Raw genomic sequence first — 14,647 nt, 5'->3', positions numbered from 1 at the left:
GCCCCAGAAGGTAGGACCAAAACCAATGGGTTGAAATTAAATCAGAAGAGTTTCCGGCTCAACATTAGAAAGAACTTCTTGACAGGCTTTCTTAGAGGGTGGTGGGCTCTCCTTTAGTGGTTTTTAAACAAAGGCTAGATGGCCATCTGACAGCAATGCTTATATTGTGAATTTAGGGGGAGGTATTTGTGAATTTCCTGCATTGTGCAGGGGGTTGGACTAGATGACCCTGAGGGAACCTTTCCAACTATGATTTGAGTCTTTTTCCAGTCAGATTATCTCAGTTTACAAGGTTTCATTGGAATGTATTACCATACAGACAGGTCTAAGGCTGCTCTTTTAACACAAAGATCTCCTGTCCACAGAACCTGTACAGATAAGTGAGGAATGTCAGGCCCTTAACAGAATGCTTATTTGTCTCTTACTGAGAAACAAGCTTTCTTTTCTAAACCAACCCCAAATCCTAACTAAAAGCCAAATAAAAACTGGTTAAACTGACACTGTTATCCAGAGCCACAATTCCCTGTCGAAGGGGGAAAGCTTGTCCTCCCCATTCTTAAGACTGGATCACCTGTTTCATACAGTGAAGTTTCATGGGCTCTGGTTGGCTGACAGTTACTTGGATTTGCATGAGGCCAAAATCATGAGCAAATGGGAATTGAATTCTTGAAAAACTCACGCTGCATGATATCTTGATGTCGACTTATTTCCTTTTCCCTGTGTGAAATACTAAGAGGATCTCTGAGAATTCTGTACTATACTTTGAGACCACCCCAGAGTCATTTCCTGGTTAAAACTCCTTCTTTAGGTGGCTCAGACAGGACTTCTGGCAACAGTATATGTTTATGTTCTATAGTCTGCCCCAAAAGTCTGACCTAAGCATTGGGATGAGTTATGCCCACATGCACAAATGCTCATTGGGTAAAGGATTTGTTTAAGAAAACACACACACATCCCTATCAGAGTTCCCTCTATGAATTAAACTTGGGGGGGGGGGCAGTACCTGGATAGATGTGTGTTTCAGTCACATGTTCAGTTTTATGTACATTTAATATAACATGAGAATTATTCAACACACATATAAAGAAAAATCAAGTGTACAGTGTACACTTGCAACTTGTGAACAGGACTAAACAGTGAGCCAGTTTGGTGTAGTGTTTAAGTGTGTGGATTTTTATCTGGGAGAACCAGGTTTGATTCCCCAGTCCTTCACGTGCACCTGCTGGTGTGACCTTGAATCAGTCACAAGTCCTTGCAGAGCTGTTCCTCTCAAAAGCAGCTTCTGTTAGAGCTCTCTCAGCTCCACCTACCTCACAGAATGTCTATTGTCGGGAAAAGGGAAAAGAGATTGTAAGCCACTCTGAGATTCCTTCGGGTAGTAAAGGGTGGGGTATAAATCCAATCTTTTCTTCTTCTAAAGAGAAAAGAGCTGGGATGAGGCAGTTTGGGAAGAAAGCACAAGTGGGGTAGGTTCAGCTCCCTCCTTATACACTGTATTTTAATGCTGCCACACACAAACGCACACACCCAAGAAAGAGAGCTTTAAATCAGTTTGGCAGTGGCTCAACTCCTACTTGCAAATCTGCTTTCAAATATCTAGTTTATCCCTTGGGAGGATGGGTTCAAGTTCAGTTTTCAGTAAATGACTTCTCCCATCATAACCACAAGCCATTTGCTGTAACTCTTCTAGTTAAACCATTTTGTACCCTTCTCCTGGTCTTTAGACAGCTCTGTAAGTCCCAGTTATTCAAGTTGGCTTATGATTACTAAATGTAGAGTGGTAAGGGATTTTTTATTTTTTATTTGGATTTGTTATTGGTTTGGGCTAGTTTTCTGTTGAGTTTAAATATGAATAGTAAGTCACCTTGAGCTTAGGAAAAAAAATAATAGGAAGAAATAATGTTTCTCCCCAAAGTACAAAGATTTGTGCTTTGGGAAAGTTGCAGTGGTAATCACTCCACTATAATGTTTCCATGTATATGTTCTGAAGGGATAATTTCTAAAATCTATTGCATAAGCATGGAATACTGTGCTGGTATCAATCCTTGTTCTTTAATTTCCACTGAGATGGCTTAATATTTTTCCCCTTAAACCAACCACTAGAGGGCCATCCATTTACCTGTAAAATAGACAATATGTTCCTGAATCTATACAGTAGAGGGCACAGGAGCTCTTCCATTCAAACCCCCCAGAATCTAAATCACTGTCACTTCCAAGATACTGGAGGGAGGAAAAGAGTGCCAAAAAAGCTTGCCAGTTTAGGAATAATTAAATGTATTCATTTCCTGAGTTAACTTTTCTTGAGGTTAACAATAAGGCCTCTTTGGCACTAGAGTGAGCTGACTTCATACTAAAGTGTTCATTCATTATGTCTTTTCTTACTGTTTGGCTTCAGATTTTCATTAGCAGCAAAATGCAGCTGGCATTTCCCTCCCCTGGAGAGAGCTAACCATGTTTTCTTTTTCATCTCTTAACCCTCCCATTAGGCAATCTCATAAACCCACAGCATTAGAAAGCTTTGGAAGCCCAGCACCCACCCAAGGAAATTTCTTTGTATTAAATATTCCTAAAAGACTAGGCCATGCCTAGTTGGATTAATTTAACAGGCTTTCAGGTGAGGCAGTGGATGTCATGATATAAATTGGCCCCTCCTGTCTCTCAACCACTGTCTTTCTCTCAGCATTTTGTCATCAACTATGACTGATGATAACAAACTTAACATTGGGGCACCAAGGAAACAGTGTGGTGTAGTATGGACACTGTCTTTTGAAGGTATCTTGCCATTTTTAAATTGTTTCATATCCTATTATTTATGTGAGCCTGTTGGCAGGAGGGGCAAGATAAAAGTCTAAATAAATAAATAAATAACTGCCCTTTGGGATTGTGATAAACATGGGCTTGTCTAATGCTCTGGGAGCAATGTGACAGTTCTGGTAACTGCTACTGAATAGCATTTTTCTTTTCTAAAAAAATGCCTTCTAAGAAATGATAAGATAACAAAAGCTTACGGGGTTACATAGCAGGGAAGGGCAGAGAGCAGCCCAAGGAGATCATTGTCAAATTTGAACCAAGGTGTAGAAGCAATGCCAGTCTGCCCCTGGAGGTGATTTTTCACAAAGCACCCTTTTCATTTCATTTTTATTTTTTAATTTACTTTCATTTTATTTTTCATTTACTTCCTCATTGGGACTCAAGGCAGATTACACAGTACAAGTCAATGTAATCAGTAGGATGAAACATCTAATAAGCAATGCAATAGGACTGGTTTTACAGCAATTAGAAACAAGGCATAAAATATTGAACACAATATGTTAAAGTAGACAAGTTTGTACCTTGCAGTGAACCCCTGAAATGATGGGCAACCAGTGCAGTGAAGCAGAATAAGTGAGATATGCATGCTCCATCTAGCTCTTGATGACAAGCAAGTTACAGCATTCTGTACCAACTGGAGTTGAGTTTAAGGGGACACCCATTTAGAATGCATTATAGCAGTCAAGTCTCTGTTACAGATTCTATTGGTGAGAGGGTCAGATAAAAGTGTTTGGAGAGTAGTGTGACCCCACACTGCATATAGAATTCAGCCATATTTAGAGGATGGCACTATTTCTTGTTGTTAGTTGAACAGGAATATTTAATATCTAACTGTCTGTAGATTTTTATCTCATATTTTCTCCACTGAAGGTGGTAGAGTTTATTGCCCCCTGTATTTTGCCTCTCAACTCTATAAGGCAAGTTAAAGTTGAACACCACAGGTATCTCCTATGGAGGGATGGGGCTTCTACTGTCCATTTCCACTATTTAGCATATTTATTTACTAGGAATAAGGCCTGTTGTGAAGAAAAATACAATGGGCTCTAGAAAGAGGCTCTGGATGAGTGCTCCCCACCCTTGCTGTCTTTCCAGCCACCCAAGTGAAGGCATTCACTCCCTCCACACCACATCAAGGGAAACTGATCTCTGCCATCTGGAGAGCAGTTGTAATTCTGAGTGATCTTCAGCACTCACCTGGAGATTGGCAACAGTGGTTCCTGAGGAGGAAATGGCTGGTTTGGAGGATTTAGTATATGGCATTGTACCTGTCTGAGGTCCCACCCCTCGTCAAGCCATACCCTCTCCAGACTCTACTCCTCAAATATCCAGGAATACGCCAACCTGGATTTGGCAACTGCTAAGTCACAATGGCTGTCATAAGGGGGCCACTGCTGAACAAAAGCAAGCAGCCAGGCCTAGTTAAGTCATGCCAGTCAGGTAGCATCATGTCACCCAGAGGGTATTGCCAGGCCTAGGATAGCCAATGTCCAGGTGGAGCCTGAAGATCTCCTGGAGTTACAACTGAACTCCAGACAGATCTCTCTCCTCATCCTGGAGAAAATAACTGCTTTGGATGGTGGACTCTATGGCAGGGGTGGCCAATGGTAGCTCTCCAGATGTTTTTTGCCTACAATTCCCATCAGCCCCAGCCATTGGCCATGCTGGCTGGGGCTGATGGGAGTTGTAGGCAAAAAACATCTGGAGAGCTATCATTGGCCACCCCTGCTCTATGGCATTATATTCAGTTGAGAGCTCTCCCTTCACTGCCTAGCAACAGCTTCTGGCTAGCAGCTTCCCCAGTGGCCCAATCCTCATCTGTCCTGGGCCAAGACTGAGGGAAGGAGGGAGGGATGGAGTGACAGGAAAGAGGCAGCCACCATGGCCTCTGAGGAAACACTTTGTTAGGCTGCAGTAGAGTGGCAACCTTTTCTGAGGCCAGTTGATGGAGATGACACAGAAGAGTCGGAGATGTGTGTCTCTGAGGTAAGACGATTTTGGTGGTTTGTTCAGTGTTCCTGCAAGGTGGGGGAAGGGGAGTCAGCCAATGGGAAGCCTGCAAGGGGAGGGAAGGGGAATCAGCCAATGGGAACTCAGATGTGATAACTGACACACGATGGGCCAATGATTTGTTGAGTGCACCCATCAGCCAATGGGAGTGCTCCATTTGGCCACCACCATAGAGGAATTATTATCTATGATATTTTTATTTACATCATTCCCCCCCTTTCTCCTCAATGAGGATGCAAAGCAGATTACATCATTTTCCTCTCTTTGTATTTTATACTTTTGTGAAGCAGCTTAGGCTATCACCCAGCCACCTGTCATGGTAAACTGAGGATTCAAATCTGGATCTCCGAGATTCTAGTCTAACTATTATTTAACACTGAATAGCCAAATAGAATAAACCATGTTTATCCCTACACAGGTACAGGCAAAAGGTAAAAGATGTATGTGATCTGAAGAGAAACCAGCTTATACCCAAACACCCACATGTAGTAGCGAAACATCAAGGAAACATAGGGAGATTCAGGCTGCTATCCTAAGTATACTTGCTTGAAGCAGCACTGTCACTTGAGTAAGTGTTTATAGAATTAAACTCAGAAGATGCCAGCATGACACAGTGAGCCAATTTAAATTCTCATGGTGAAAGAATGTTTGAGCTTTAACCAGTGGTTTTCTTAGGTTAAAATCTGAAAGTAACTAACCCTTCAGTGATACAGAAAGGAAGTTACTTGCAAGATATTATGAGGCAATGAAACTACAGGAAAGTAAGCCCTTGGGGTATAAGGAGCTGGCAGTGCACCAGCTGAGCCTGACATAGGAAAGGCTGCAGCTGAGCATGGATCTGCCAGGTGGCCAAGCTAAAGATTTAAGCTGCAACAAGCCGCAATCTAAGGCCACCATTTGGGAGCAGGAGGCCCCTGCTGAGGCTTCCACAATGGATGATACAGAAGATGCAAGGAGAGCTGCTACTCATGAAGATTGCAAGTTTGTGGTCAGACTAACCTAAGTGAGGCCACCTGGCTGGGAGGCATCTGATCCCTGTAAGGGGTTCTCTTTGGGACTATGTAACACTGTTGTTAGACACATAGGGAAATAAACTTCACATAGCAGAAGGTCCAAGTATCTTCATGGTCCCTTACAGATATGTATAATTTCTTCAGGTAGTGAAATGTCTGTCATCTGTCATTAGGATAGAGATTCTGGGTTATCTAGGGTACATAAACCAATTCTATACCATGTTAACTGCTGCGTCAGTGTCCCTCAAGAAGTACTGTTCAGTGAGATGAGATGCAAAAACTACTCCAGCAACTATCTAAATATTTCTGTTGGTTTCTAATAACCTAACAAGTACAAGTTAAATACTGTGAGACTAACACAACATAAATGCTGAGAATGTAACACAATGAAATTAGACCCCAATACAATAATAACTGTGTTTCCTGGGTTCACCTATTAACATAATCATGTAGATCAGATTCCATACTAAATTCTAGAGTTGGGCACGAACAAGGAAAATGCAGTTCAGATAGTGGTTTGTGGTGTGTCCAATTTGAGAACCAAGGACCGTCATGAACTTTTTGATGCTAAATTGGTTGGTTTGTGAGGTTCATAACATGGTAGAATGCTCCCCTTTTGTACTAAACAGAGGATCTCTGTCTAACCACCATCTTCTTTCCTGCCAAGTTTGGTGAGGATCGGATTTACAGGATCCACATTATGGCTCCCCCAAAAAGGTGCCCCCAGGAAAGTGCTTTCTGGGGGAAATGACAGGTGCAGGTTCAGGAAATTCAAGAGAGTATATAACAAAATATGTGCAAGCTAGAGATACCAAACTCACAGCAGACCTCTGGCTGATGTCTCTCTACCTTCCCTCCAAGTTTGGTGAGGATTGGATTTATACGGTCTAAGTTACAGCTCCCTAAAGAAGGTGACCCAAGGAAAGTGCTTTCTGGGGAAATGACAGGTGCAGGTTCAGGAGGTTCAAGATAGTATAGAACAGATCTTGTGCAAGTTAGAGATACCACACTCCCAGCAGACCTCTGGCTGACTTTCCTCTACAAATTCATCAAATTATGTGCAGATTAGATTAAAGGGATTGTAGTTACAGCCCCCCCCCAATTAGGTGCCCCCATCTTCCATTATTTCCAATGAAGGAAAAAATAGCAACCACCACAACAGCAAAGGCAACAGAAGCCCAGCAGAACAAAGTCCCCAAGAATCTCTGCAATAGAAACTGAAGCTGGTGGAGGGCATTTTTGTAGGCCCAGTAGAACTAGTGCCATGTGGCAGTGCAAATCCAACAGGACTAAGGTCAGGCCAGGAAAGTGCTTTTGGGGAAAATGTCAGGCACAGGTTGAAAAGTGTATAGAATGGACCCCCTGCAAGCTACACACATTAAACACACAGGGAGCCTCACCTTGCCACCCACTCACCTACAATCTCTCCAAGTTGGAAGCAGATTACATTTCTGGGGTTCCCCCCCCCCCCCAAAAGCTCTCCTCATCCCCAGTGTTCTCCCTGGAAAAGACAGCTGCAATTACTGGAGTCTATGGAACAGCTTAGGGACAAGCTAGTGATATCAGACTCACTAGAAAACTACATCAGGGCAGACTCCCCCCTCCCCAGTTAGACACTGGAAGCAAGGCAAGCATCCCCCCCATGCTTGTGACCCCCCCCCCCATTCTCCAGAGGCAGATTTGGAATGACAGAAAGGCAGACAAAACAAGTCTTCCAGCAGGGGCTCTGATTGGTATGAGATAGAACTAGGGTTGCCAGGTCCCCCACGGCCTCCGGCAAGGGACTTTTTTCTTGCACGTGCGGCGTGATGACATCACCCGGAAGTGACGTCATCGTGCCGGCGATGCCACGTGCCGGCTGCTCTAGGCATTTCTGGGAAACTCTATGGTTTTCCTGGACGCTGTGTGATTTGGGAGCAGAAAACTCTATGGTACTCTATAGTAAGCCATCACATTGATAACATTGAGGGAGGTTCACCCCGTTGGCTCAATGTGGGCCAGTGGGATGGGAACCTTCAGGGCATGAGAATCCCCACCCTGCCCAGGGGATTGGCAACCCTACTCAGAACCCTGAGTCCACCTAAGACAGCCCCCCCTCCAAACCTCAGTTAGGGAGAGAAATCACAATTAAAATGTGAGTCCTCAGTAGAGGAATTTCTAGCTTAAGCCCCTTTGCTTGACATGAGTTGCAAGATGGGGTGGCTAAGAGCCCTGCATCCACCTAATACCCCCAAATCCCAGCAGGAGAGAGAAATCACAATCAATGTGCTCTGCTAGTCTGCTTTTAAAAAGTTCCCTGCCTCTGTGCAGCTGACAAAGGAGAAGGTGCAAAACTGAACTATGGATCTATATTGCATTCTGGTCCCATAGAGCAGAGTGGGAATTCTACTATTGGCAACCAGCAGTTCCTATTAAGCTTTGGAGGACTCCTTTTCATGGTTCCAATTCATGGAGAATTCCAACCCTTCCCACACATACCATTGCCTTAGAATTTTGTAAATAGTTTAATTGAGCTTATAATTGGAATTGTAATCATTCATGAACTGCCACAAACTGCAATGAACCACCACAAAAAGTAACATTTGTGAAATGTTCATGATAGATACACTTCCACAGTCTTTGCTTCGTGAACCATGAACTGGCCAACATTTGTGATGAACTTTAGTCAGGGCTTTTTTGTAGAAAATGCCCAGCAGGAACTCATTTGCATATTAGGCCACACCCCCTTATGACGAGTCAGCCGGAACTGCATTCCTGTGCGTTCCTCCTAAAAAAAACAACAAAACTCTGACTTTAGTTCATGTGTCAGTTTATGCCCATCTCTATTAAATTCCACACCTGCTTGTCGGAGCGGGAGTAGCAGAGTGAGGGAGATGACTTGCCCGACACAGGGCTTCAGGAAAGAAAATCAGGCAGACACGTGCAACTAGTGCCAAAAGGTGTATTAACATATATACACAACAAGTGCTCTCTTGTGCAGTCTATACAATATCACCTCCACGGACAAAGTGCTTCGCCTAACCACCATCTCACAGGGAGAGACCTGTGTGATGCACACACAGATCATATATAGTCCAAGCAGCCAATCCTGGCCGTGCTGACTCAGCAGATTGCATCACTTGGCTTCTGCCGGCTCAAGCCGGTCTGCTGATCAGGTCACTGTGACCTAGCCTGGCAGCTAGATCACCAGCTGTCATATTGTAGCTGTCAGACTGGGTTTATGTAGATTCTTGCTCCAACACACCTCCTAATCTATTTAAACCCAGTATACCCAAACACTTTACACAGTTTTCATGTTCACTTGCAGTTAAACATTTCGTGAATATATCAGCGGCATTCTCATCCGATGTACACTTTATTATTTTTATGAGGTTTTTAGCCGCTGCTTCCTTCACATTTTGGTACCTGATAAGTATATGCTTGCTTTTCCCTCGAGCAGCTTGGTTCTCCGTCAGTTCTTTGGCTGCTGAGTTGTCAGTATATACTGAAACTGGCAAATTTACAGGTATGCTAAAGTCCCTCATCAGTTGTACTGCCCACTCTAGGTTAAGTACACATTCGTTTATGGCACCGTACTCTGCCTCACACGTGCTACATGCCACCAGGGTCTGCTTGGTGGCTTTCCATACTACTAGGGCATCTCCCAGAAATATTCCAATTCCTGTGGTTGATTTTGCCTTGGGCCGGTCCCCCCAGCTTGCGTCAGCATAGGCGCGTAGTTCAGGTTTTTCTCCTACTCTGAGGGATAGCTTACGTTCTATTGTGCCGCTGAGGTAACGTAGTACTCTTTTAGCCGCCACCCAATCTTTGTGGTGGGGTTCAGCATTTTTCTGGCACAATATATGTACCGCATAGCTGATATCTGGCCTGGTCCAGCACGCTAGGTGCAATAAGGACCCGATCAGGGACTGGTATAATGGTACATTCTTGAATATCTCACCTTCAGGTTCCTTGCTATAACCTGTGGTCATGGGTGTTTGCACACTGCTAGCTTCGTTCATACCATACTGAGCTAGCAGCGCTCTCACTTTGTTGCTCTGGGACAGTTCAAAACAACCATCGGCCCTCCTCGCTATTTCCACCCCTAAGTAGTAGCTCACTGGCCCCAGGTGCTTGATAGTGAACAGCTTACTGGCTGTTTCTTGAAACCATGCTAATTGTTGGTTGGAGTCCACTAAGACAATCAGATCGTCCACAAAGATGAGGACTATCATTCTGGACTCTCCCACCACCCTGCTAAACATGCAAGGGTCTGCCAGATGCTGGTTGAATCCTACTTTCATTAATGCTGACTTCAAACACTTGTACCATGCGTGTCCGGCTTGTTTCAAACCATACAAGGCTTTGTTCAGTTTTAACACACCACTCCCACCATCAAAACCGGGGATTTGTTCCATAAACAGCTCCTGGTCTAAGGGGGAGTTCAAATAGGCTGTCTCGAAGTCAAAGTGATGGGCTTGTTGCCCCGTACTTCCAGCCTTACACAATGCTGCCCTGAGGGTTTCAGCTTTTAAAGTGGGGGCAAACACTTGCTGATAATCCACTCCCTTCCTTTGGCTGAACCCTCTGGCCACTAACCTGGCCTTTCGTTGCACGGCTCCGTTTGCGTCTTTCTTTAACCGGTAGGTCCACCTACAGGAGATAATGTTCCGGTTGCCTGGCCTTAGCACCTCAGTAAACACTCTGTTTTTCAGCAAGGAATCATATTCCTTCTGCATTGCGGCAAACCATGCTAGCCTTTCTTTACTACCTAGCTTCAGCACCTCCTCGTATGTTTCCGGTTCAGGGGTGCTGACTTGGTTTGCACTTGGGAACCCGTATCTATCAGGAGGGATGCCTTTTGTGGCTCTAGCCGACACCCGTGGCCCTGTGCCAGGATTCGGCTCACCTTCTCCAGCCCCACTGGGTGCCACCTCCTGGGCTGGGCTTCTGGGCTGCGCTCCAACATTCTTATCAGTACTTGGCAGCATTCCCAGGTCTCTTTCCGTAGAGTGCAATCTTGCCCAGCTGGACTCACTAAATCCAGCGGACCTACTAAAGGTTAGCTTCGCCCGCTTATCACAAAAGCGATATGATTTGGTTTCTGGCTGGTAGCCCAGAAAGGTTAGGCTCACTGCCCGGTCACCTCCTTTCCTTCTATGTTTCAGAGGAATATTCACCCAGGCTTGGGTTCCAAATACCCTCAGAAAGCTCAAATCTGGGCAGTGGTTATATAGCCGCTTATAAGGCAAATCATTTACAGGCTTACACCAAACCCTATTATGTACGTATGCCGAGCAATGCATCGCTTCCGCCCAATAACGAATTGGCAGCTTTGCATCCTCGAGCATGCTGTGCATTAATGTTTGTAACACGGCGCCTGTTCGCTCGGATAGCCCATGTTCTTGGGGCGTTGCCGGGTTCGTCAGACGGTGGGCAATGCCCTTGTTCTCCAGCCAACGTTTCATCTGGTTAGATAAGAATTCCCCCCCTCTGTCGGTTTGTACAGCTAGGAGATTAACCCCTAATTGTCTCTCCACTGCTTTGACCCACTTGGTGAATGTCTTATACACCTCAGACTTATGCACCATGGTGAAAACCCACGCGTACCTCGTGTGGTCGTCGGTGGCCACCAAGCAGTATCTCCTCCCCGACAGACTCTTTGGCAATGGGCCAATAACGTCTAAATGGACTAGTTCCAGGGCTCGTGTGCTTTCCCTTGAGCTTTCTTTAGCAACAGCACACGCCTTGCTTTTGGTCTTCTTGCAGACCTGGCAATCCAAGTAACATTTGCAAGGATTTACTTTCAAACTAGGCACAAGCTCCAGGGTTTTCTTTAACGCCCTAAATCCGCAGTGCCCAAGTCTCCTATGGAGCAAATGTATACAATTATTGTGCACAGGCTCATTCGACACCTGAGCCACCTGGGCACAATCACTCTGGACCACATACAGTTTACCTTCCCTCTTTCCTGTCACAAGCAACTTTCCCCCACCTCCCAGGATTTTGCAGCAGGTTTTCTCAAATCTCACCTGGTATCCCTGGTCAAACAGTGTGCTAACACTCAACAGGTTAGACTGCAGTGAGGGTACATACAACACATTTTGCAACATACATTTCAGTGCAGGAAATTCCACATTGCCTGAGCAAACAGAATTGGCAGTGGTCCCATCAGCCAATCTCACATACTTATGCTCAGGACTGTCAATGTTTTTCAACAACTCCTTCTCGCAGCAGAGATGGCTCGTTGCCCCGGAGTCTAAAATCCAAGCAGACCCTGTGCTCTCTACTGCAGACGTGACCAGCCGGGTTGCTTCCTCACACGGGCTGGCGGTCCTCCGCTCTCGCCGCACACGCCCCCGCCTCTTCTCCCTCTCAGGGCAAGCTCGGAGCAGGTGCTGCGACGACCCGCATCCATAGCAGCGACGGACTGCAAACGCAGTCGGCTCCACTTCCTCCACCTTCGGACGCCTGCCAGCAGCAAAAGCTGGCTCATTCTTGGCTGTCTTCCCGGACACACCGATAACAGCACGCTGCCCGGCCGACACCCCCGGACAGCTCACGGCCGCAATTCTCTCTTGGAAGTCAAGCAGGTGGGCACAGACGTATTCCATGGTCAGGGTCGCTACGTCCACCGTCTCCAGAGAAGTTATCAGGGGAGTGTACTCAGGTGGCAACGACGACAGCAAAATGTACACTCTGTCGTCTGGAGCTACAGTCTTGCCTCTTGCCTCCAGCTCAACGAAACAGTCCGTTAGCCGTTTGATGTGATCTTTCACACACCCTCCAGCCGGCATAACGGTGCGGAACATCCTCCTTGTCAAGGCCATGAGGGAACCAGCAGTGGTGCTAACATGCACCGCACTCAACGCGTCCCAGGCAGCCTTGGGAGTGTCCTTCCCTCGCACATAAACCAGCTGGTCATCTCCTATAGACAGCACTATGTTGGCCAGTGCCTTATCCGATAACACAGTCTCGGCAGGAGATAAGTCAGCAGGGGGGTTACTCACGAACAGCCATTGCCCTTCACGCTTGAGGTAGTGTTGCATTCTCAGGCTCCACACCGCGTAGTTGGCTGAGGTGAGCTTCTCAACGGCTACTCCAAGCTGTTGCTGAGCCATCGTGCCGACTCCTCCTCACAGCTGGCTGCCGACGTCCCTCTGGCTCTCAAACAGAGAACGGTGGTGCTTCTGTGTCCTTCACCGGCGTTCCTTGCCTCCGGCTCTTTCCAAACTCACAGTCAGCTCAACTCTCAACTCTCTCTTCCGCGCAGCGGAACCGCCCTGGGCCCATAACCCTGTCGGAGCGGGAGTAGCAGAGTGAGGGAGATGACTTGCCCGACACAGGGCTTCAGGAAAGAAAATCAGGCAGACACGTGCAACTAGTGCCAAAAGGTGTATTAACATATATACACAACAAGTGCTCTCTTGTGCAGTCTATACAATATCACCTCCACGGACAAAGTGCTTCGCCTAACCACCATCTCACAGGGAGAGACCTGTGTGATGCACACACAGATCATATATAGTCCAAGCAGCCAATCCTGGCCGTGCTGACTCAGCAGATTGCATCACTTGGCTTCTGCCGGCTCAAGCCGGTCTGCTGATCAGGTCACTGTGACCTAGCCTGGCAGCTAGATCACCAGCTGTCATATTGTAGCTGTCAGACTGGGTTTATGTAGATTCTTGCTCCAACACTGCTTCCTCTGGAGTTCAAACATGAGTAAAGGCACATTCTAAAACAGTGGGAATGAGGGACATGATTCAATTTGGACTGAAGAAATGGCAGAGGGTGAAAGGGCTAAGCACAGGTTCCCCCTAGACACCAGTGCGGGAGGGGGGGTTGGGTTTCCAGATCTAGGTTGGGTCCTGGAGATTTGGGGATTGAGCCTGAGGAGGACAGGGAGCTCAGTGGGGTACAATGCCATAGAGTCCACCCTCCAAAGCATCCATTTTCTCCTGGGAAACTGATTTCTGTAGTCTGGAGATGATCTGTAATGCCAGGGGATCCCCAGGTACTACCTGGAGGCTGGCATCCCTGCACATTCCTCCCTTCCCCTTCACTGTTCAAAATCTCCCCCCAAGCTGTTTTTAAAATATGGAACATTCATATTTATGCACCACATATTTAGCCCCAAGTAAGTGTTCATAAATCCTCTTCAAAACAAAGAAACTTGTGCTTCTCCTGCAGCTATGCACTGGGCAAACAACCATACACCTACTAGACACACCCTTGGAGAGAAGGGAGAGCAAATTTGTCTTGACTCCTCCTTGCTTATCTGAGCATCTGTATTTCAGAACCTTCTCTTTGCAGAGGTTCATTTCTCAGAATTGTAGGTACTTATTTGGGGGAGAAGGTATTAATAGAGGGTGAAGCCTAATTTTGCAGTGCCTCTGCCCCCCTCCCTTTTAAAAGTACACTGTAATAATTTCTAAACAGATAATGACAGCCTTGCCTGTCTTCAAAACTGGTTGATTTATGTGCTGTTTGCTGTTTTTGAGAACACAAAACAATTAATTTATGCGTGAAAGGAACAGTGAATTAATCCTACCGAGCCCCGGAGCCTTTAAAGACCTGCATCGTATGTTGAGCTCATTTAAAACTTGCATAAGAAATTAATGTAGACTCAAGCCCTTTCATTTGAAAAGTGCATCTATAGTGGCTGTCCCTAGGATATCTGCAGGATCATTATTCAGAAAGGTTAAGGGGACTTTATTATTTTTTTCCTTTGCCATATCCAGTATATATTTTCCAGTAACAGCTCAACATGGTGCATTTCAACTTATAAAGAGAGAGATTTTTTTTTAAAAAAAAAAACTCAAAAGAAAGAAAGAAAT

Source organism: Heteronotia binoei, chromosome 6 (assembly GCF_032191835.1).
Source record: "Heteronotia binoei isolate CCM8104 ecotype False Entrance Well chromosome 6, APGP_CSIRO_Hbin_v1, whole genome shotgun sequence".
NCBI classification, from domain to species: Eukaryota; Metazoa; Chordata; class Lepidosauria; order Squamata; family Gekkonidae; genus Heteronotia; species Heteronotia binoei.
The sequence above is the reverse complement of the archived record's forward strand: the minus strand, read 5'-3'. Positions refer to the sequence as shown.